Source organism: Scylla paramamosain, chromosome 15, assembly GCF_035594125.1.
Source record: "Scylla paramamosain isolate STU-SP2022 chromosome 15, ASM3559412v1, whole genome shotgun sequence".
Lineage (NCBI taxonomy): Eukaryota > Metazoa > Arthropoda > Malacostraca > Decapoda > Portunidae > Scylla > Scylla paramamosain.
In genome coordinates, this window is record NC_087165.1 from 15,773,512 (window position 1) to 15,796,011 (window position 22,500).

Sequence of the window (22,500 nt, forward strand, 5' to 3'; positions counted from 1 at the left end):
TTTCCTGGCTGTCTTATTTTTAATTCCATGTGAATGAGAGATTCGAGACTGTTCAGCTATGACCTTATACCAGTTTAATTTGCTGGAAAACCTTCAGCTATTGACTTCCTCTATGTTGTATCCAATTTTTAGTGTGGCAGAAAATTTCACTCGCTCCTGCGACTGAATAATCAGATCATACTGTCTACCTTTGCCCTTAATATATTACTAGAGGAAAGGTACATTTTTGTGGGGGGTGGGATGGGAAGGAAATATACGAAGGTGAGACGAGCTTTGGCAGTACCTGGGCAGCATTGTTGCGCCGAGAGTGAAGACCTTATCACCATTAGGCCTGGCGAGTACTCCCCGGCAATGGGCGACACCGAACAGCAGAATAACGACGAACCTTCACTTTGCGACTAATTGGACTGATCAACGAACTTATAATGGATACTGCTGATGAGTTCCCTGATGCCAGACAACAGTCATTGGTAATTATTGGTCATTACGGACGACGGCTCAGCAGGATACGTGTCGGCACTCCAAGTTACACGGGACCAAATTTCCTGGCAATCCTCGCTACCCGTAAAGTTGTCAGCGGCGCTATGACCTGGTGGAGGACCCGGCTTCCTTCCTCGCCCCACGCACACTGGCGAGCGAGCTCCGTCTGGTTTTCTTGCCGTATTCGCTTCTTATTTGTCACTGTCTTTTAGTATCACCGTAAATGCAGCTTGTGCTTGTACTACTGCCACTAGTGATGTAACTAATAAATATATTGTTGCTTTTCTTGCTATGGAAATAAAATTATGATTGAGTGTATGTTATATATAAGAAAAAATGAGATGAAAAGAGAGGCACAAGCAAAGGACAGTGTGCGAGGCGAGGCGAGGCAATCCAGCGAGTGGATGGAGGCGTTGGACACAAAAATTTGCCTGAAAAAGCGCAGGCCTGGTTCTCCTAACACACACACACACACACACACACACACACACACACACACACACACACACACACACACACACGCACGCACGGCATCTCCCTCTCTCTCTCTCTCTCTCTCTCTCTCTCTCTCTCTCTCTCTTTTATCGAAGTTTTCAATGTTTTTATTTATTTTTTGTCACAAACATCGTGTGATTTAAAAATGAGCGAAAATGGACTCCACCAGCTACCTTTTTCTCCACCAGTGTCATTTCCATTATGTAAATCCTGAATTCTGATAATATTGTTCCATACCAAAAAATATGCTCAGAAATTGAATTAACCTTTATATTCCTTCATTTTCTTCAAGCAGCACCCACAGTCTAAGTTCATGGTGACGTGATAAGAATATTTAAACTTTCTGTGGATGTTGTTGTCAAAATGTATCGACATAGACAAATGAAAAAGAAGAAACAGAAGGAGAAACATTCAGATAAACCGACGTAGATGAAACACACACACACACACACACACACACACACACACACACACACACACACACACACACACACACACACACACATCCTCTTCAAGCCCACTTCTCCACCCGGAAAAATCGTCCCTGTCGCGGCTCATCCGTCCTGCAGGTGAGCGGGCCTGGGAGGGGGGTGCCAATCTGTCTCGCTCGCCCCGTCCGTCTCTCTGTGTCTGTTTATGCCTCCTTGTGTCCCGCGCTCTTTGCTTCGCCCCCTCCGCGTGTTTTCTGAATACATCTTGGTGCCTCGTATCATTATTTTGTCTGTGTGTGTGTGAATTTTTCTCCCTCCAGTATCCTCATTATCTTTTTTCCTGCTGCTTTACCTCCTCCTCCTCCTCCTCCTCCTCCTCCTCCTCCTCCTCCTCCTCCTCCTCCTCCTCCTCTTCGTAAACTGAATATTTTCTTTCTCCAGGAATCATACAATGCTCCCTTCATTTCTCTCTCTCTCTCTCTCTCTCTCTCTCTCTCTCTCTCTCTCTCTCTCTCTCTCTCTCTCTCTCTCTCTCTCTCTCTCTCTCTCCACCAACTCCCTTAGCAACCTTAAGCCTCCTCTCCTTCCTCTTCCTTGGCCTCTCCCCACCATCTCCTTTCCTTCCTTCTTTCGACATCTGCATGATCATCGCCTCATCCTTCTCTTCTTTCACCTCAACTTCATTTTTCCCTTCCTTGCATCTCCTCTTTTGTCTCATCATCTCGCTTCCCTCCCTCATGAGATTCATAACTCTTTTTCCTACTACCTTCCCTTATCATCCTTTCCTCCTCTTCCTCCTTCTTACCTTGTGTTTTTTATCCTTTCTCCCTTTCCTTTCCTTTCCTTTCCTTTCCTCTCCTCTCCTCTCCTCTCCTCTCCTCTCCTCTCCTCTCCTCTCCTCTCTGTCAGCGATGCAACAACCTTAACAGTTGCTGAAAAAAGCTACAGGCTTCGCGTGACATAGATACCTGAAGGCGGAATACTACGCTAGAGTGAGTCGTGTTTACGTTAGGGAGCAGAGGGGGGCACTGACGGGGCGAAGAGAGCGCTGAGATGAAAGGGCGGGTGGGTCTGACATAGCGGTGACACACAGGAAGTTTCTGATGCTGGCTGGCGCTGCGTTTGGTTGGTTGGTAGGTGGAGAAAGAGAGAGAGAGAGAGAGAGAGAGAGAGAGAGAGAGAGAGAGAGAGAGAGAGAGAGAGAGAGAGAGGGGACGAGGACGAGTGTTTGGAACTAGGGAAAAAAATAAATAAATGGATGAAAAGTTGTTCGCGGAAAAGAGAGCGAAAAAAAAGTTGGTTTGGGGGGGATTAAATTAGAACGTGCTTGAAAGTTTTTGTTTTCATTTGTTTGGTTTTGAGTCCTTCAGGTAGGAGGGAGTGCAGGTGTTCGTTTGTTTGTCAGGTGTTCGCTTTGATTTTCTTTTTCTGTTATTTTTACGGGTATGCTCTCTTTTGTGTGTGTATGAGAGAGAGAGAGAGAGAGAGAGAGAGAGAGAGAGAGAGAGAGAGAGAGAGAGAGAGAGAGAGAGAGAGAGTGTGTGTGTGTGTGTGTGTGTGTGTGTGTGTGTGTGTGTGTGTGTGTGTGTGTGTGTGTGTGTGTGTGTGTGTGTGTGTGTGTGTGTGTGTGTCATTTTACCACATTACACCATATGCCATACTCTTTTCTCGTGTACGCCACATACACGTAGTACACGGGAGAGCAGAACTGTCGGCCTTCCGTTCCAACAGAGCCAGATTCACGTACATAACGGCAAATTCGCCACAGTTTGCTCATCCTAAGCTTTCATTGGAGAGAAGCTATTTTTGTAACGTCGCTTCGGATTGGATAACAGCTTGAAACATCCTGCTTCCGTCAGAGCCGAGGAGTGACATCTTCGCTCTGCAAGATTTGGTTCTGTTATCTGTTGTTCTCTGATTTCTGGCATTAATTGTATTTCATTATTCGATTTGACAATGATCGATGATTGTGATTATACGAAAAAAACTTTAAGTAGAAATAGCCGAGACAGTGGAATGACAACTGAATATTCATAACCTCGTCAAAGGCTAAACAGTCAATGTCTACACTACTCTTCACTCTACCCTGATTTTTCATGGAATTGACGAACTGTTGTAGGAAAAAAAACTTGACATGTGGCAAGAAAATTTTTCTCAAAGACGATGGTCTGATCAGATTTTCTACAGAGCACAAGCAAGGGAGGAAAGAAACTTTTTTTGACAGGATGTGTACCTTGGGCAACATTCGCTCTGTTGTAGTGTTGTAAGAAGAGATGTCATTCACACAATCTAGAACGACTGTTTTACGGTGCCTATGTTCTTAATATGTTTGCTTCCCTTGTTTTGTGCTTCGTCTAAATTCTTAACACCGTCATGTGAACGAAAAATGTTTCTATCATATACCGCAATATATTTCAGAGTAGCTGAACACATTGACAGAAAAATCTGCATGTAATAAAAGTGGTACCAATATTTACAATTCCGTCTTTACCTCTTATTCGCATCATCTCGTTTACTATTAATTAAACTGAAATTTTAACGTTAGAGTCATAATTCAACACCATTCCAAGGGTAACAAAATTGCAATAAAAAAAGGCCCACTGAGGTGCCGGTCCTCGAACAGAGTTGAAAGCGGTGGTCAAAAATTACAGGATAAGTGTCTTGAAACCTCCCTCCTGAAAAAGTTCAAATCACAGGAGGCAGGCGAAGAGTTCCAGAGTTTACCAGAGAAGGTGATGAATGATTGGGAATACTGGTTAACGCTTGCATTAGAGGGGTGGGCAGAATAGGGGTGAGAGAAAGAAGAAAATCTTGTGCATCGAGGCCGCGGGAGGAGGGGAGGCATGCAGTTAGCAAGATCAGAAGAGCAGTTGACATGAAAACACATTTGATACATCCTCCATATCTGGCAGTCACTCAGAAATACTCCCTTGAAGAGGATGTCTGGGTCAGGTGGCACATCAGTTCTGGTAACAACATACGTGATGCCGTACATGGGAGATGAGTCTTGCTGGTGTGGAGAGAGAGGCTGGTTTGACTGATATTGCCTCGACTGACATTTCGTTTTCCTTGGTATCAGAAAGAAATTATTGTACCGTATGCGTACGGTACGGTTCGGACTGATTCTCATGAACGCTTTAAATCTGTTGTTGTTTTCTTTTCGATCGAAGTCAGAGAATCTGAGAGTTGGCGACATGTTGGAGGCAAGAAATGGTTTCTTTTTTTGGTCTGAGCTTGGGCTAAATTTCAGCCACGTTTCGTTTGACACTGAGTTTCTTCATCTTGAATGTGGTTCACTTTGCTGTTCAGCAAATCTTGAGCAAGAAGAGTGCTGAGCGGGGCACACAGCAGGACGCCGACCAGCTTCCTCCAGACTAGAACCTGTCTGCCTTCCCAGGATGCAGTGCCGCGCCTCGCCGCCGTGGTGGGGCAGACTCGGAGCTGCCCGATGTGGCCCTGCCTGCCCTCCTCTGAGGTGGTAGGACAGACGCGGGGCTGCCCGATGTGGCCCTGACCGGCCCCCCTTCGCCGTGGCTGGGCAGCTCGGGGCTGCAGGAGAGCCCCTTCCTCACTGTCGTGGCGGCCATGGCTTGCATGATCTTCGTCCCGTGGCTCGTCACCCGCGGAGAAAACTTCCTCGAGGCCATTAGTGGACGGGTGAATGGTTGGGTGCGGATGTGGTTGAGTGGATGGGTGGAGGTGGTTGTGGGTGGAGTGGGTGTGTGTGTGGGTGGATGGATGGGTGGATGAGCTTAACTTTGTTATGAATGGATTCACGTGCTTCCTTCAGTTAGTAAGTCTGAATCTAGAGACATTTTGTGGCCCAAGTGGTTTTGAGTACAAAGTGACCTGTGGCCCAAACATCTCTAGGCCTTTTATAGTCTCAGACCTATCTAGCCTGGTAATCACCTGACTCGAGGTCCTTGTCACCTGAATATCTTCCGCCTCAGTAACAAATGACTTTCACTGTGTGTTGCACTTCCCCTCCGCTTCTTTCCTCCTCCTCCTCTCCTTTTCCGCATCTTCATCTGCCCGGACATGGTAGACAGACACAGACCGACAAACAGGCAAAGGAACAATTATAGGAAAACTTGCTATACGTCTTTATTGTTTTTGGATTATTGCTGATGCATGAAGTTATTGGAATTTACGAGGATTTATCACTTTTTATATCCATGACATTTATACAAGTCCACTTTTTTTCGTTTTCTTTTGTTATTATTGTTCTTGGGTAAATCATTGTCATACATCATCATAAATGTTTCAAGATAAATTTGTAACATGGAAATAACTTCCTCAGGAACAGATACAAGTTACTTGAATAGCAAAGCTGAAGTATAAGAATGAGAGTGGTACTAGAGATTCTTGAGAGCATCTCTATTACCACTGCTGGACACTTAGGTGATCCCTAGCATTGCACCTCCTCTCCGCCGCCTTCTCCTCCTCCCTCACCATCATCAAGTTAACATATTAACATCAACAACAATAAACACGTCAGGGTAAGCTCCTAGAGAGTAGGGGGATATTTTTGACTTGCCCAGTATATCAATAGTGGTAAGAGTGCGAATATTTCGATGAATTATGGCAACAATCAATGTAAATATCTTGAAGTAGTTAATTTCAGTGTTGTATTTGGAGTGTTATGCAAAGAAAATCACTAAAATAAATTCAAAGAAAGAAGCAATAAATTAATTCAATGAATTTAAGTAATGTTAATGACATAGAGATAAAAAAAAAAACCTAGAAATCGCCGTTACCATTGCCTCTGTCTCTGAGCAGAGGCAATGGTAACGGCTCTAACCGCTTCCTTTCATCTCGTTTCTCTGAGAGTTCCTCTTTTGATAGTTTTTTTTTTTTTAACCGTGATGTCTTCCACAACAGTCCCATTGCCCTTCACCACAAGCATAACATTTTCCACAAGTCTCAATACCCTCCACCACAGGTACTGCTTTTACAGTCCCATTCTCTCTTTCATTACAGTCACATTTTCTTCCATTTCATGCACTAATTTTACAGTCCCGTTCTCTTTCACCACAGGCACTATTTTTTCCACCACTATCTCATTCTCCTTTATTACAAGCCCTACTTTTGCAGTCTCGTATTCTTTCACTACTTTTTTCACTATCCTTTCTTCTGTTTTCACCTTGGGGAGGGAGGGAGAGCAGCAATGGTGGGCGTTGCCATCGTGAAAGTGCTACTTGATTACACATCAGAATTTTCTTAAGCAAAGGTAAGATTAAATTTAAGAACGAGGTGTATCGCTGTAGCAAATAATACCTAAAACAACGAATGATGCGTGTGTGTGTGTGTGTGTGTGTGTGTGTGTGTGTGTGTGTGTGTGTGTGTGCTCTTATTTGGGTTTTGCATCAGGTCGGTATCAGAGAATATAAAATCAATAAATTCGTCTGATTGCTACCTTCCTATAAAAACGTGATTAAACATTTGTCTTCGACCCAACATGGTTCCGCTGCGGTACCATTATTACATGTATCCCTGCTTAGGATGAAGACGGCCACCTGCAGTAAGTTAGAGTACTCATTATTTGTCCAGTATTTTGAAGATCGAAGTGCCATCATTGTCTTGTATATTACGTACGTATATATTTGTTAAGATGTGGCCTAGCGGTGAGGTAACTAAGAGTGAGTTTTCTTTAGGTTGTAAACTTTCAAGACTTGTGTCAGGGATTGGCGTCAAGTACAAACACTTTTCCATTTGTTCCTTTTCATGGAATTCTCTTTTGTTTCTCCCATTTTTTCCAACTCTGGTAGAATGGGATCTGACTTAGTACTTCCTCTTGCCAACAGGTGTTCTCAAAACTCTTTGAAGTAGGTTTCTGCTCTTGTCTTCTTCATCGAATGGCATAAGTAAAGTATCACACCACGGTATTCAAGTTCGTTGTATGTTTACTGTGTACGTCCTGAAGTTTTTTTTTTTCCTCTTTATTTCTTTCTTTCATTCATTCACTCATTCTTTCTTTCAGGAACGAACCTATAAAAGTAGCTAAGACTCCAGTGTCTAATTAGAACTAGATCACAACTCCTTGCCCTCTCTACCTACTGTATACATCCATTCTACACACAATTAGAAGGTATGTGAAAGGAAACAAGGTGTTATTGTCTGTATTTTGACAAAAGATTCAAATCTTCGATCTCTTATGTAAGGAGTCTCTCTCTCTCTCTCTCTCTCTCTCTCTCTCTCTCTCTCTCTCTCTCTCTCTCTCTCTCTCTCTCTCTCTCTCTCTCTCTCTCTCTCTCTCTCTCTTCCCAAACCCACGCACACAGTTAGGTATTTGTTTATTTCTCTTTTTTTCGCGTGTGTGGGTGTGGGTGTGGGTGTGGGTGTGGGAGCGTTGGTGAGGCGTGAACGGGCGTGTTCCATTGGAGCTGTGTGCGAGGGCTGACTTGGTTAAGCGTCGCGGAGGGGAAGTGGCGAGAAGGGAAGAGAGCGGGGATCAGAGGAAGTACTGCAATAGGTGAGCGTGTGAGTGGTGGTGCACTGCCTTTGACACACGCACCTGAAAGAGACATGGCCATCAGAACACAGCTGAACATACTTGGATGTCCTTAACTACATTGCTTCTTCTTCCTTCGTCCTTTTCGTACAATTCCTTTTACCTCTCTCTCTCTCTCTCTCTCTCTCTCTCTCTCTCTCTCTCTCTCTCTCTCTCTCTTGATCTCCGTTTCCTTCTTCTTGCTCTTCTTTCCTCCCCATCTAATTTCTGGGTCATGGTTCCAACCTAATGCTTGTTTATTCTGTTGCTATCTATGCTTACTCTGAGTGTGTGCTTTTTCTATTTGTCTGTCTGTCTGTTGGTCTAGCTGCCCCTCTGTCTGCCTGCCTTTCTTCCTATGTGTGTGTGTGTGTGTGTGTGTGTGTGTGTTGTTCTCTCTCTCTCTCTCTCTCTCTCTCTCTCTCTCTCTCTCTCTCTCTCTCTCTCTCTCTCTCTCTCTCTCTCTCTCTCTCTCTCTCAGCCATTAATTCTTCTCCCTTTTCGTCCTCTCCTCCTCCTTCCCTTTGGTCCCTCAGTGCCTCTCAAGGATCCTCATTACGTTTTCTATTCCCTCCTCTTGTCCTTTCCACTCCCTGCCTACTACCGTCCTCATCCTCATTTTCATCCTCATCCCTAACCGTGGCCAACAGATGCTCGTCCCCCGCTTCCTTCACTCCTTCCTTGCTTCAACGACATTCCCTTCTGCTCCTACTCTTCGTTTCCCCAAGGTGATGACAAGATAGGGTGACTTTAAGAGAGGTAAGCGAAGCACACATACTAGATCCACCCAATCCTGCCTGCCTGCCTGCCTGCCTGCCTGCCTGCCTCCCTGCCTGCCTGCCTGCCTGCGTGCCCACTTCCCTTCCCTCTTCTTCCTGCCTCTTTCTCTCCCACGTATTTCCCTTCCGCCCGTCTGCCCCGCTTTGGCATTGCACCCGCGTGTGTAGGGTTGAGAGGATGAACTTTTCCCTCGCTGCCGCTACACTGAAGGCTATTGGCCCCATTCACTTCATATAACAAGGTCCTATTTTTTTTTTTATCCTTTGTGTTATTATTATTATTATTTTTTTTTCGTAGTGGTGCTTGTCTGAAGGCTTTCCCTCCCGTCCATCGGCGTGTGACAAAGCTGGGCTATTTTTTAATGGATTTGTAGTCGTGGCGAGGATTATTCTTCCCCCTCCGCACCGTGGCAGCGTGACTGATTGGCCGGTGTTACTTTAATACAGGAAGGCATCAGTCTTATTGTATTTCGGGAGCGTTTGAAACCGAGGGACTGAATATGTTATAGCAATATTAATGAATGCGTCTCCTTTTTCATATTAGGTAGCAGAGGATGAAGAAATTCTCAGTTACCTTATAATAATTATTATGTAGTTATGTAGAGAGAGAGAGAGAGAGAGAGAGAGAGAGAGAGAGAGAGAGAGAGAGAGAGAGAGAGAGAGAGAGATGTCGATACAGATAGAAATGAATGAAAGAAATCTACGAAAAGAGGGAGAAAAATGCACACACACACACACACACACACACACACACACACACACACACACACACACACACACACACACACACACACACACACACACACACACACAGAGAGAGAGAGAGAGAGAGAGAGAGAGAGAGAGAGAGAGAGAGAGAGAGAGAGAGAGATATGGGTGTGTTGGGAGAAGGGTCAGACAGTACTAGTTGTCTCCTTGTACAATGACTGCTATTTACGGCACCTCCCTCGTGAGTGTTCCCTCCCCGTCAGAATGGAAAATGTTGTTGTTAGGTTAGTTTGGTCAAGTTAGGTTAGGTTAAGTTAGTGTTAGGATATGTTAAGTTACGTTTAGAGTTAGGTTGGCCTAGATTAGGTTAGGTGATATTATGTTAGGTTACATTGTGATGTTATGCTAGGTTAGGTTACGTTAGGTTAGGTTTGGTTCGATTTAGCTAGGTTAGGTTAGATTAAGTTAGGTTAGAGTATCGTGCGCCGATGGAAAGTGCAAGGGTTAAAATTGAGCATCGATTACAATATGTGAATCTCTCTCTCTCTCTCTCTCTCTCTCTCTCTCTCTCTCTCTCTCTCTCTCTCTCTCTCTCTCTCTCTCTCTGACATACACACAATACGTACCGCCATGTTTGCCTTCTGTGATTAACTTATTTTGTACAAACATTCCACCATAGTCACTCTTTACCTGGGCAAACTCTTCAGGTTAACGATTCCTCATTCTGAATTTCCTTTAGTTTCATATACATATATATATATATATATATATATATATATATATATATATATATATATATATATATATATATATATATATATATATATATATATATATATATATATATTTTTTTTTTTTTTTTTTTATTGCTACTATGTCAAGTTTGAACAAAGTCATCCCTCCCCTTTCCGAAATAGGAGTTTGCTGACGTGCCTTTACCCACATACGTAGTAATAAAACGTCCCTTGTCTGCCATAGATACTTGCAAAATTGGTGCTATTTCTCACTGAAGCAGACAAGAGACGCATATGTTTTAACCCTTACATATTCTGCACACCTTTTGTTATCATTGTTTTTATAGATGGTATGTGTATCTTATAGGATGGTTAGTTTCTTTTATTAAAGTTGAAAGACTCCTCTAAAAGTAGAAATACTCGTATGTATCTTGAAGTCACTCGCTTTGGTCTTCAGTTTGCAAACTTGAAACTAATCCAGTTTATTTTGTTTTGTTGGTTAAGTAGTATTCTATTGCTGAAATTTTTAAAAGTATGTCTGGCACTCTAATTTGAGCGGCAGCCATTGGATCTTAAAGTCATGCATACGTTACAATGATATCTTGTTTTTTTTTTATTTCATGTTATTCTTTTGCTTACCTTTCTTGATGCAGACGTCATAATCTGAGCCGGAGACACTGAATCAGACGAGAAACACGCGCATACCTTAAACGCTTGAATACATTATACTTATCTCTTACTGTGTTCTTCTTCGTATTCTATAGCGCATAAAGCAGTAAAGCAACCTGACTAACCTCATCTGACCCGGAGACTGGATCATAGGTACAATATCTTTAATATTTACTCCACTGATTTACTTAAGTTTCATTCATATCTTAATGTATTAATTTCCTCGTATTTTATCACACACATTTATTTTATTCGTATTCTGTGATGTAAATCTTACACAACGTCACGGCTGTTCGCATTTGGGCGGCAGACAATGGAAAAATTCTTTTTCTTGCAGCAGTAGACTCAGCCTCGCACTCGCATCTCGCCAGACGCCCGCGACCATCCGTCTGCCGCTACGTACAATGGCTTCAGGGCATTTGATATTCTGGAAGGTGCATTTCAGGGAGCGTAGCGCAACCCTCATGCATCACCACCACCAGCTCAAGGCCCGAGGAGTGCTGCCTGCTCTCTATCTTATCTCCCTCCCTCCTTCCTCCTGTTCCCCTCCTGGAGGCTCTCCCTTCACGCGCGAGAGGGAGCCAGAGGGGAGGGCTCGTGTAGGCAGCTCACAACACTAGGAACTTGTGCTGCTCCGCTCCTTGTATCGCGCTTGTTCTGAGGGAGCGTTCCTTGTCTTGGGGTTCTGTAGTAAAGAGCCTTGAAGGGTCCTTTTCCTCGTGCTTGGCGGCTGAATATGTTGTGTGTTGTTAGTGCACTTTAAAAGTTGTGATCGTTACAAATATGTGTAGGATTTGTTTTCCGGTGTCTGTGTGGCTGTCAAGGTTATTTTCTTTGTTTTATGTTTTCTGATTATTTAATTGTTTATATATCTACCTATCTATTTATCTATTTTATCCCTATGACGAACCCTAGTAATCTGTTTATATCAAACTCGTGCATATTTATTTGAAGAATATAATCCCCTATAATTTGTCCTTTTTTTTTTTTATTAAGGAAACATTGTTGTTTTGACTGCATAGAGGACTGTTATTTTGAAATTAATAAATAAATCTCTTGGCGCCTAAAGTGAATGATGAATGTAAGCAAGTGAGCTAACAGTGTCGGTGGTGGTGGTGGTGGTGGTGGTGATGGTGGTAGTGGCAGTGGTAGTGGCGGCAGTGGTAGTGGTGCTGGTTCCCGTGTCGTTTTCCTAGCTGTCCCCTTGTACATAGCTGTCCGCTCTTTGTTTACAAACAAAAAACCGGACTGCTGTGAATACTTTATAGGGTCTATTTCATCCCTATATTCGGTAAATTTTTTAACCAAGTCTTCAGCCATGTTGTTGTGGACAGCAGCAGACAGGATAGCGTTCACAGAATAGCGCATCAACTCTTGCTGCCAACAAATTCTATCGTATCATTCACTCACCTCTAGGTTCCTCGTCTGTTCCTTCGTTGTCTTGTGGAAGTGTAACAGACATAGCAAAAAATGATTAATTATTAAACTCTTTATATTTTGATTTTTTAACATGAAATAGTTTTTAAGATATCAAAAGAAAGCATTTTATTACTATGAGGAATATTGAGGCCTTATAAATCAAGCAATTGCATCTTATGCATCTGGTTGTTTGTAAAACTTTTTATTCATATAACATCTTCGGAGTACACACACACACACACACACACACACACACACACACGCACACGCACACGCACACGCACACACACACTCACACACACACACACACACACACACACACACACACACACACACACACACACACACACACACACACACACACACACACACACACGCGCGCGCACACAGAGACACACACAGCGGTGATAGAGTAATGATAATGATGATTTTAGAATATTCATGATAACAGCACCTCTACAGGAGTAATGGCTACCACTAGAGGCTATTGGAGATCAACAATGTTTCAGTGGCAGGAGCCGCCACGCCAGCACACCAAGACCATATCCAACAAGGACTTGCTGATTCCAAGAAAAATAGGGCAGTTGAGAAGCGCCGCTAAGTGGAGTCAATACCTCGCACCGTAAGAGTCATGACGACCATAATTCAACATAATGGACTCGCGGCGCTGAGGGAGTTCCTCGGAGGGCCGGGAAAGCCTGACTAAGATAACCAGTATCCAGCCCCGTCTTGCACCATGCACCATTTTGGTACTGACTGGCTGGTGAGTCCGACACGAAGCTGGTCACCAACATGGCGACGAAAAATATGTCTACTTCTCTGGCGATGTATTTTGGAAGAAAATGTGATGAATAATGAAAAATATCGTATTCTTCTCCAGGAACTCCCCTCGCGTTGGTGCTTCTCGCCAGACACTTGCCCCTTTATTGCCGGCAGAGAGCTGGGTAAATATTTGACATTTTTGCGTGCATATTCTGAATATATGGAATCTGGAATTACGATATATATATATATATATATATATATATATATATATATATATATATATATATATATATATATATATATATATATATATATATATATATATATATATATATATATCAGTTGTGCGAGTCAGAGAGAGAGAGAGAGAGAGAGAGAGAGAGAGAGAGAGAGAGAGAGAGAGAGAGAGAGAGAGAGAGAGAGAGAGAGAGAGACACTGTGTTAGCGTGAGGTTACGAGTAAGGTCTCCTGGAAGTTGGTGTTTCTGTGCCTTAGCTGTGAAATAATTTTAACCCTAATGAGGACGTGGAGGTGGGCGTGGCCATCAGGACCCCCGGGGCAGGCTGGCTCGCCCAGGGTCCGTAGACTAATGAGGTTGTAGTGTTTGTCATAGAGCTGTAACTCTATTTACTTGCCTAATGGGTGGCGCTTAAGACAGACAAAGAAAATATTAAATGCCGTTATGTACGTGAGTGGAAAAGAGCAAGGAGAAGGAAGAAGGGAGAACACGAGGACGAGGGCGAGGAGAGATGAAGTGCACGATAAGGAAGACATCAAGGTAATGCGTCAAACACTGAACGAGAAGAAAGGGAAGAAAAGGAATATGATGCAGAGGGAAGGTAAAAAGAAGGAAAATAAGATGAAAGGGAAGAGAGGAAAAAACGCGATGGAGGAAAGAGGATGAAATGAGAATAGAGAGAAGGGAAGGGGAGAGGAAATGAGAGGAGGGTGTCGCTTCCGAGTCTCATTGTAAACTCTCGACAACCCAGACTTTATTTTCGCTAAGGACTTCCTCTCTCCAATGGTACAGAGGAGATGCAGGGAGGGAGGGGGAGAGAGAGGGAGGGAGAGAGAGGGAGGGAATGAAAGAAGGAGGGAGGGAGGGAGGGAGGGAATGGAGGAAGGCCAGCAGGGGGAAGAACGAGGGAGAGGGGGGTAAGTCGGTGTAGGTGGAATAAGAGAAGCTAGAAGGGAAGTAAGAAGAAATGTGAAGAGCAGGAGAGAGGGAGGAGGAGGAGGAAGGAAAGAGGAGAGCAGGAGAGAGGGAGTTGTAGAGCCGGAATACTAAGATGAAACAAAAAAGTAGCAGAAGAGAGAAATGAGCAGATGGACTGAGATGGCTAGGAGCAGCAGGAAAGAACAGGAGGACTGGGATCTATAAAGCAGAAGGCGTGGAAGATGTAATGACAGAAGTGAGAGGAAGAGGAAGAGATAGGAGTGCAGTCAGTCTCCTGCCATACTATTTCTTTTGTCTGCCGTGTGACGCAACGCACTGTATCAGAGGCGCGCGCTCGCACACACACACACACACACACACACACACACACACACACACACACACACACACACACACACACAAACGCACGTATATTCTCTCTCTCTCTCTCTCTCTCTCTCTCTCTCTCTCTCTCTCTCTCTCTCTCTCTCTCTCTCTCTCTCATATTCCTAAAACTCTCAATAAAAGGTTGTCTACGAATAAAGCAGATTTTTATTCAGTAATTAAAGGAGACGGGGATGAGTCAGTCTCTCTCTCTCTCTCTCTCTCTCTCTCTCTCTCTCTCTCTCTCTCTCTCTCTCTCTCTCTCTCTCTCTCTCTCTCTCCAGCATCAATTCATTTGATGACATGTTCTTAAGTTTGCATATCTCTCGTTTTCTCTTGCAGACATAATAACGTTGTGCAATAAGAGGATAAATGAGTGAGATAAGTAACAGAAAAACATCAATGAAAAAAAACTTTGTCCCACACAAATGTTGCTAATCTGCAGGTCGTTTGTGCCAATGCGATACGACTAAGTATGCTTCTGTCCTTCTGCAAAGCTTAATTGTAATATATGTATATATACTCAGCAAGCTCACCTCCTGCTCATTCTCCGCGCCTTCCTCGAATTCACTTGTGCTCGTGTATGTGTGTGTGTGTGTGTGTGTGTGTGTGTGTTTGTGTGTGTGGGCGGATGGACGTTGTAATGGGTGTGAATGAAAGAAGAGAGAGAGAGAGAGAGAGAGAGAGAGAGAGAGAGAGAGAGAGAGAGAGAGAGAGAGAGAGAGAGAGAGAGAGAGCAATATTTTGGTGTTGTCGAGTCGCAAATGAAGCGGTCAAGTGAGTTATGTAGTGGGAGGGTAAATGTGATTGGTGGATTGACGAGGCGTGGAGCAACATGTCACCTTGACGAGTTTACAGGTGACACGCCGACCAGGGGTGGGGAGAGAGAGAGAGAGAGAGAGAGAGAGAGAGAGAGAGAGAGAGAGAGAGAGAGAGAGAGAGAGAGAGAGAGAGAGAGAGAGTTAAAACATATGCTATAAAGAAACAGAAATAATAGTAAGACATTTATTTAAACTTTCACCATGAACGAACGAAACAAATAAACATCACCACCACCATCACCACCACCACCAACAACAACAACAACAACAACCAGTGATGGATAAACACTGTAGCCTTCCACCGCCGCTCCTTTACGGTAGCCAAGTCGGGGCGATTGGCCACATTATTTATTGCACCAGTGAAGTGGGAAATTAAGCCGATGAATCCGCGAGAGGAGACAGAGACGAGACACACTCGCTCAAGACACGCGGCCGTCCGTCATCTCAGACACTCACCTTCACTCACGTTATTGCTGTACTAGATTACTCTGAAGATATAAATCGCTTGCTTCGTTAGAATCTACATCAATAATAGCGTTCATTCTGTCTTAAGTTTTCAAGCTATGATTTTTATGATGGTAATGCGTTAGTTGATTGTACAATTTCGAAAGACATCAACGACAGTAAAAATGAGTGATTGGATTCCTCAAGGCTTCAGTAGTTTTATATTCTGGTCAGTTAGATTGGTTAGAGTTGCGCAGATGAAGTGTATTAGTGTCATATTGCCTGTAGCTTCCAAATGGTTATTGCAATGCTCGAAAACTTAATGTGAGAAATTATGGTTTCAGAAATTCCCATTGTGTCAAAAAAAATGTTTGTTGTATTGACACAGGTCCATGCATACATCTCTTGGAGTTTTCGTGTTCAGTGTATCTAGTTCTTCATTTTTCTCTGTCTTCTTTTGGAGGCATTTTTTTTTTTATTGCATTCGTACGTAGCTCATGCACAGTGGATTCATTTGGGTAATGGCTCGTGTTGCTTGCAATGCTTTCTTTTCACTATCTTCCACGTTCTTAATTACGCTGAAATCAAACTTTTTTTTGTTTATTTATTTATTTTTTTTTGTCAGCAGTTTCATGTAATTTAGCTTTTTTATTTTTTTTTTTTTTGTAGACTAATGTAATATGGATTTATTTACTTATTTATTTATTTATTTCATTTTTTTTTTAAGCATCAGATTATAATATTCTTCACTAGTTGTAATTCTTGTTCGGTGTGAGTGGGAGGGAGCGAGTATAGGAAGCCGAGTCACTCACTGCGCAGCCACCGGAGGACACTAAACAAAAGAGAAAAACCTCAACGACGCTGAGTAAATTAGGTTCCATTACGTACCACAGAGAGACTTTTTTCTTTTTAGTTGCTGCTTAATGGAGAGCCTGAAATATGTGCAACGATGCGTATGAATTTTTATAATGGATGATGATGCAAGGTTTTCATGCTTCTTTTTGTTTTGTTTTTAATAGTGATAAAAGAGAGAGAAAGAGAGAAATAAAAAAAAAAGCAGGATCACATATATACATCCATTTCTTTGTTAGTGCTTAGTGAAGAGCCTGAAATATGTGCAACTGCCTGTGTGAGGTGTTGTGATATATGGTAATGCAAGATTTCATGGCTCATTTTTCTTTTCTGTAATAACGACACGAAAAAAAAAAATCAGGTAACACTCTTATTTTCCTCAATAATGTTGCTTCAGAAACCAGACTACGTTATGTTCTTTCCTCTGCCACTGAAGACTTTCGTTCCCCTGAGAACACATAAACCTGACGACATGCTTCTTTTTTATAGGAGAAGCAGAGTAACTGAAGGATGAGAAAAGAAACTAACTACATACATACAGTTTAATACAAAGTAAAAGACATTTTAATTCTTGCGGTTTCTTGGTCTCATAGCGAAGGAGTTTGTTTCAAGAAGGCAGGAAAACAATGGGAGATAAAGTGTCGCATTATTTAAAGGTGAAAGGGGTGAAGGAATAAAAACACAGGTTAATTGTTGCATTAATAAAATATACGGGATAAGGGTGAGAGTGAACAGGAAGTTTAATGCAATGAGGTGGCAGGAGTTGGGGTCACTTGGGGTTATGTGAGCATGTTGCTACTTGTTCTCCCCCGTACTTAGTGCCACTGTATAGTATTTTCAAGGATACACTGTGACCGGTAATGTTGTTGTCCGTATCCACTAGTTTAATGAATTAAAAAAAGCGAGTCTGTAAACAAGTTAATACATTTTGCTGCCCTACGTACCGTAGTTAGTGTCACTATCAATAAGGTGATGTTAGTATGTTTGCTTTAATGCAACAGAAATCTTTAAAAAATCAAGGATAAGCATATAAATCATTAAATAGGTATTGCATGCGTAAGCATGAAACAGACGTCTTGAATTATTTAAAAAAAAAATGCTTGATGCACAGATGCACATGTAGAGATGCTGACACATGCACTTTCATATTTTTTGGTATTGAATTTTTTCTTAATCCAGTAACAGTAGTGGCACACTTTAAATAATACTGTCGCTGCCACTCAACATTCAGTGCCTGGTGGTTGTTTACCTTTGCTAAATCGCCACATTCTTATGCAGCGGTTGTATGAGTTCGGAGATTCTCTGATGAACATGTGAGTGTGAACGTCAGACTTTAGGGAACAGTGGATGAAGAAGTGGATGGCACACTGAAGGTCAAAGTGGATGAGAATCTATTAGATGTCAGAGTTTAGGGAATGGTGGATATGAATGTCAATGTCACAGTTTACAGCTCATGCGAATGTGAATGTTAGACTTCAACTTACAATGAACCCTGATGATCGGCTGACATTGTTTCCACTCTATTTAAGAGTCCGCTTTTATTAAATTATATAGCTGATCTCAAAACACAACAACGTTTAGTAAGTCTTAACAGTATCATAAATTTGAGAAACTTTTACATTTTATTTCTGCTCCCTGGTAGACTTAAATCAGCTTGTCAGGCGAGCCAGCACTCCTCCATTTCCTCCTCTCGAAGACTTATCTCAGTTCTTCCAGTGTACTAAGCCTTTTCTTGTCAAAAATTTCTTCCACTCCATCTTTCCGCCTCATCCTTAGTCGTCTTCTGTATCTTCTACCTTCTGGTCTTCAGTGTCATCCTCTTTGCAATTCTTTCTTCTAATGTTTTTATTTTTCCTTTTAACTGTTTCCACGCCAGTGGCTGTACATAAGTCTCCATTTCTTGTTCTGTCTGTCAAAGCTTTGTTGAATGTTATCCTCAGTTCTCATATTTCTGGTGAATGAATTTTACTCCAGTCTTTCGCTGTTAATGTTCAACTTTCTCATGTATAAAATAATATTGACAATAAAGTGTTATTATTATTATTTTTTTTTTTTTACATGTAGTGGAATACTTTTCACTTTTAAAATAAAATAATATTATATGATATTTTTGCCCCTGCTGTATTTTGCTATTCTTTGTTATTTCTCATTCGTTTTTATCTCTTTATCTCTTTCATTAAATGATATAATCCTATGCATCCCAAATATTCCGCAGGAAAACTTTAACACGACTGATTCGAAAACATGGTTTGCATTCCAGCTTGTTTGAACAGTAGGGCGTTCGGATTCCTGGATCATCACCGTATTTCCATATCACCTGTCCAATGTCACACTTTCCCTTTTTAACAGTATTTGTTGTTTCTTGATAATTATACGAAATCCTGACTTCTCAGAGCGAGTTTTTCAACAATTAAGAACATAAGAACATAAGAAATAAGGGACTCTGCAAGAAGCTACCAGGCTTACACGTGGTAGTCCCTGCATGTAAAATACTTTCCTAATTCCACCTATCATCCCCATCCATAAATCTGTCTTATCTTGTCTTAAAGCTTCCTAATGTCTTAGCACTAACAACTTGATTACTGAGTCCGTTCCATTCATCTACCACTCTATTTGAGAACCATTTTCTTCCTATCTCTTTTTTAAACCTAAATTCTTCAAGCTTGAATCCCTTTATTTCTTGTTCTGTCTGGTTACTGATCCTAAGAATTTTACTTACGTCCTCCTTGTTATAACCCTGACTTCTGTCAGGGACCCTCTTAACCTACGTCTCCCTAAAGAATGTAGAGTTAACAGCTAAGAACGTAGATTTAACAGCTTAATTTAATGATACTGTTCCGGCATCCTATATGATCTTCATATGCAAGCAAGTTCAAGTTCTTAATTCTTATTAAAGTAAAGTATGACTTGTTGTTTCATAATGCTGCGATACCATATGAAATGTTACGTATATCACTGAAAAAAAAAAAACATTAGTGAGGCTTGACTGTATAAGGAATAAAAAAAAAAAAAACGATGACGGAAATAAGTGCCCAGCTGCTGTAGCCAGTCATAGTGTTACTGAAGATAACAGGGTGCTGCATCCTATCTACTTTTTTTTGTTGTGTGTTTGGTTTGCATTTAAATTCTCCTCACTTTCTGCAGCTTGTGGTGAAAACAACAGCTAGTTTTTATATAGGAAAAATAATTAGGTATAAAAGTTACCTGGGAGCTGCATTTTAGCTGAGGGACTGGACGCGAGGTGATAATCGTATTAATTCTGCATAATGCCCTCTATTTCACTCGCTGCGGGAGGGGACGCGACCTGGCCTCACACTCCGCTGCCGGGCTTGAAAAATACCATCACCGTATTACCTGAACATGTGAGAGGTGACTTAAAGTTCTAATAGTGGAATGAACTTAACAGGAACGTGGTGGGGTGCATAGGCATTAGATATTTTCAGATTATATAAATTTGTGGATGATAATAGCAATACGTAAATTTTAAGTGGTCAGAAGTTGTTTTGTGTATGCAGACTGGCTCTTTGCAGTCTGCTTATTTTTCTACATTTTTATTTTCTAAAGGAACGGAACTATCAGTCTGGAGGGCCCGTCTTCTAATTCTGTTCTTTTAAATAGACAGTGTGAGACTATGTATTGTCTCGGATACCCTTCATCAAGGGGATCTCACTATGCTACATAGAGTAAACATTACAAAGATCATTTGATAGAAGTTCTTTTCCTCTTTTAGTGTCAAAATTCAGCATCTCATCCTATGAAAAGCAAATCGAATGACCCTCTAAGTAAAAATTGCTTAGCAGTATTATAATGGGTGATATATTATATATAATATATAATAGTATAAACATCTATCTTTGTAACTGATTGAATTTGATCATTTTAATTGTTCTGGTGTGTTGTAAAGAACGGTTAATACTTTTTTTCTTGTAGAGTGCTTGTAACACACTCTCTGTGGGCAGGTGAGAATGATAATGTAAGTATTGGTGTTGCCTTTGATAAAAGGCAAATGAAGACATGGATTTAGGTGTATATTGCTTCTTCATGTGGATGTACCTCAGATTCAGATGTGTACATCTATTTCATACAGACACTTCCCGTATGCGTCTCTAAGCAACTATGCCGGTAATGAGAAAAGTGATTAAAATCGCGGCAGTAATGACGGGGAAAAATGCTTTACAGAACCGGTTTGCTTTATGAAAGCTGAGATTCTTTGACTTGAATTGCCGTAGGATTGAAATTTCCACCGTATTGAGCTTGTATCTGAGGCGAAGGTTCTCCACATAGACCAGCGACACGATAATGGCGAACACATGGCAGATGAGCACCAGGTACCACACGTCGATCAGCTTGAGGTAGGCGGTCTTGGGTATGGTGTTGCTGGTCTGGGTGAAGAAGGCGGCGAGCACCAGCATGGCAGTGAGGGCCACCATGATGCGGTCCTGCGGGAGAGAGAATGGTGAGAAGGATAAAAGAATGAAGGGGAAAATGGAGGGAAATGTAATGTTGGTAAAAATATGGAGAGTTTTGCTGGGCTTGTAAGAAAAAGAAAATATTCTTTGGACCAGTGTGTGTGTGTGTGTGTGTGTGTGTGTGTGTGTGTGTGTGTGTGTGTGTGTGTGTGTGTGTGCGTGATGTAGTCAGACTATGCCATCGCTTTCCTAATAACCTAATTATTTAGTGTAATAAGTGGCTTTTAATTCGTTTTTTGTTTTCATCAAGCGTCAGTTTTATCACTCCGTCCAGCAAAAAATATAATTCACAGGAAGATGATGTGATGATCTTGAGAATCAGTGATTCATAACGTAGTCGTTTATGTTTTTGTCCTGAAAATTATATGACCCTAAATTGGAGAAACAAACTAACAAACAAAAGAAACAAACAAACAGAAAGGTCACGTTGAATATTAATGAGAAGCGATGTAATGTAAAGAAATAAACAGCCACGATAGAGTTTCTATTTTCGAGTTTTTATTGTCCCGTTTATGTCGTACTACAGCAATAAAGATCATTAATTAAGAACGGCCATGACTGTAACAATAATAACTACCAAATTACCATAAAACATTTTCCTAACGATATACAATTTAGGTTATTTCCAAGCTCAAATCCACTTAGTAGTTTTTCCTTTCATGTGTTTCCTGACGGCCTTGCCGCACCCTGCCTTCGGGAGCGTGGTTAGCGTGAGGACTGGGGTAGGATTGGCAGTGTTAGAACCGAGACGCCCGTATTCAGAAACTCGTTGCTCTCTCACCACAACTATTTTCAAAGACCACAGAGATGATTAGCCGGGTTCTCACGACTGCTTCTCGATTTAATAATGTAGAAATCAAGTTCATCTGTCACTAAAACCATAAGAATACTCTTAAAATTCCGTATAACTTTAAACCAGCGCCTTTAGAAAGTAGTGGAAGTGCGGCGCAGAAGTATTTCAGAATATGGTACCAAGATGCCTGTTTCCTGCGTCATTTGGCACGTAAGGACGAGTAAGGAGTGAGCGAAGACTGGATGGAAAGAGCTGAACGTTAAAGAATGTGTTTTCCCCAGGTTTTACCCGAAAACAAGCCAGATTCAGAGGACGAGGCGTACATCAAACGTAAAAGTAGCAATCCTGCACTCCAAACGAAACTCGAGGTTACAGACGGTAAATGAAATGATTGAGGAAAGAAAATTGCCTCTCTGAGTAAAATGAGGGAAGTTGTAAGACAGATTGAAGAAACTCCGTGAAATATTCCCATTGTTATAGAAACTCATGCAACGGCTGTGAATTAATTACCTCCAGCGACATTTGTATAACTTAAAGCAGTAGTAGTAGTAGTAGTAGTAATAGTAGTAGTAGTAGTAGTAGTAGTAGTAGTAGTAGAAGTAGTAGTAGTA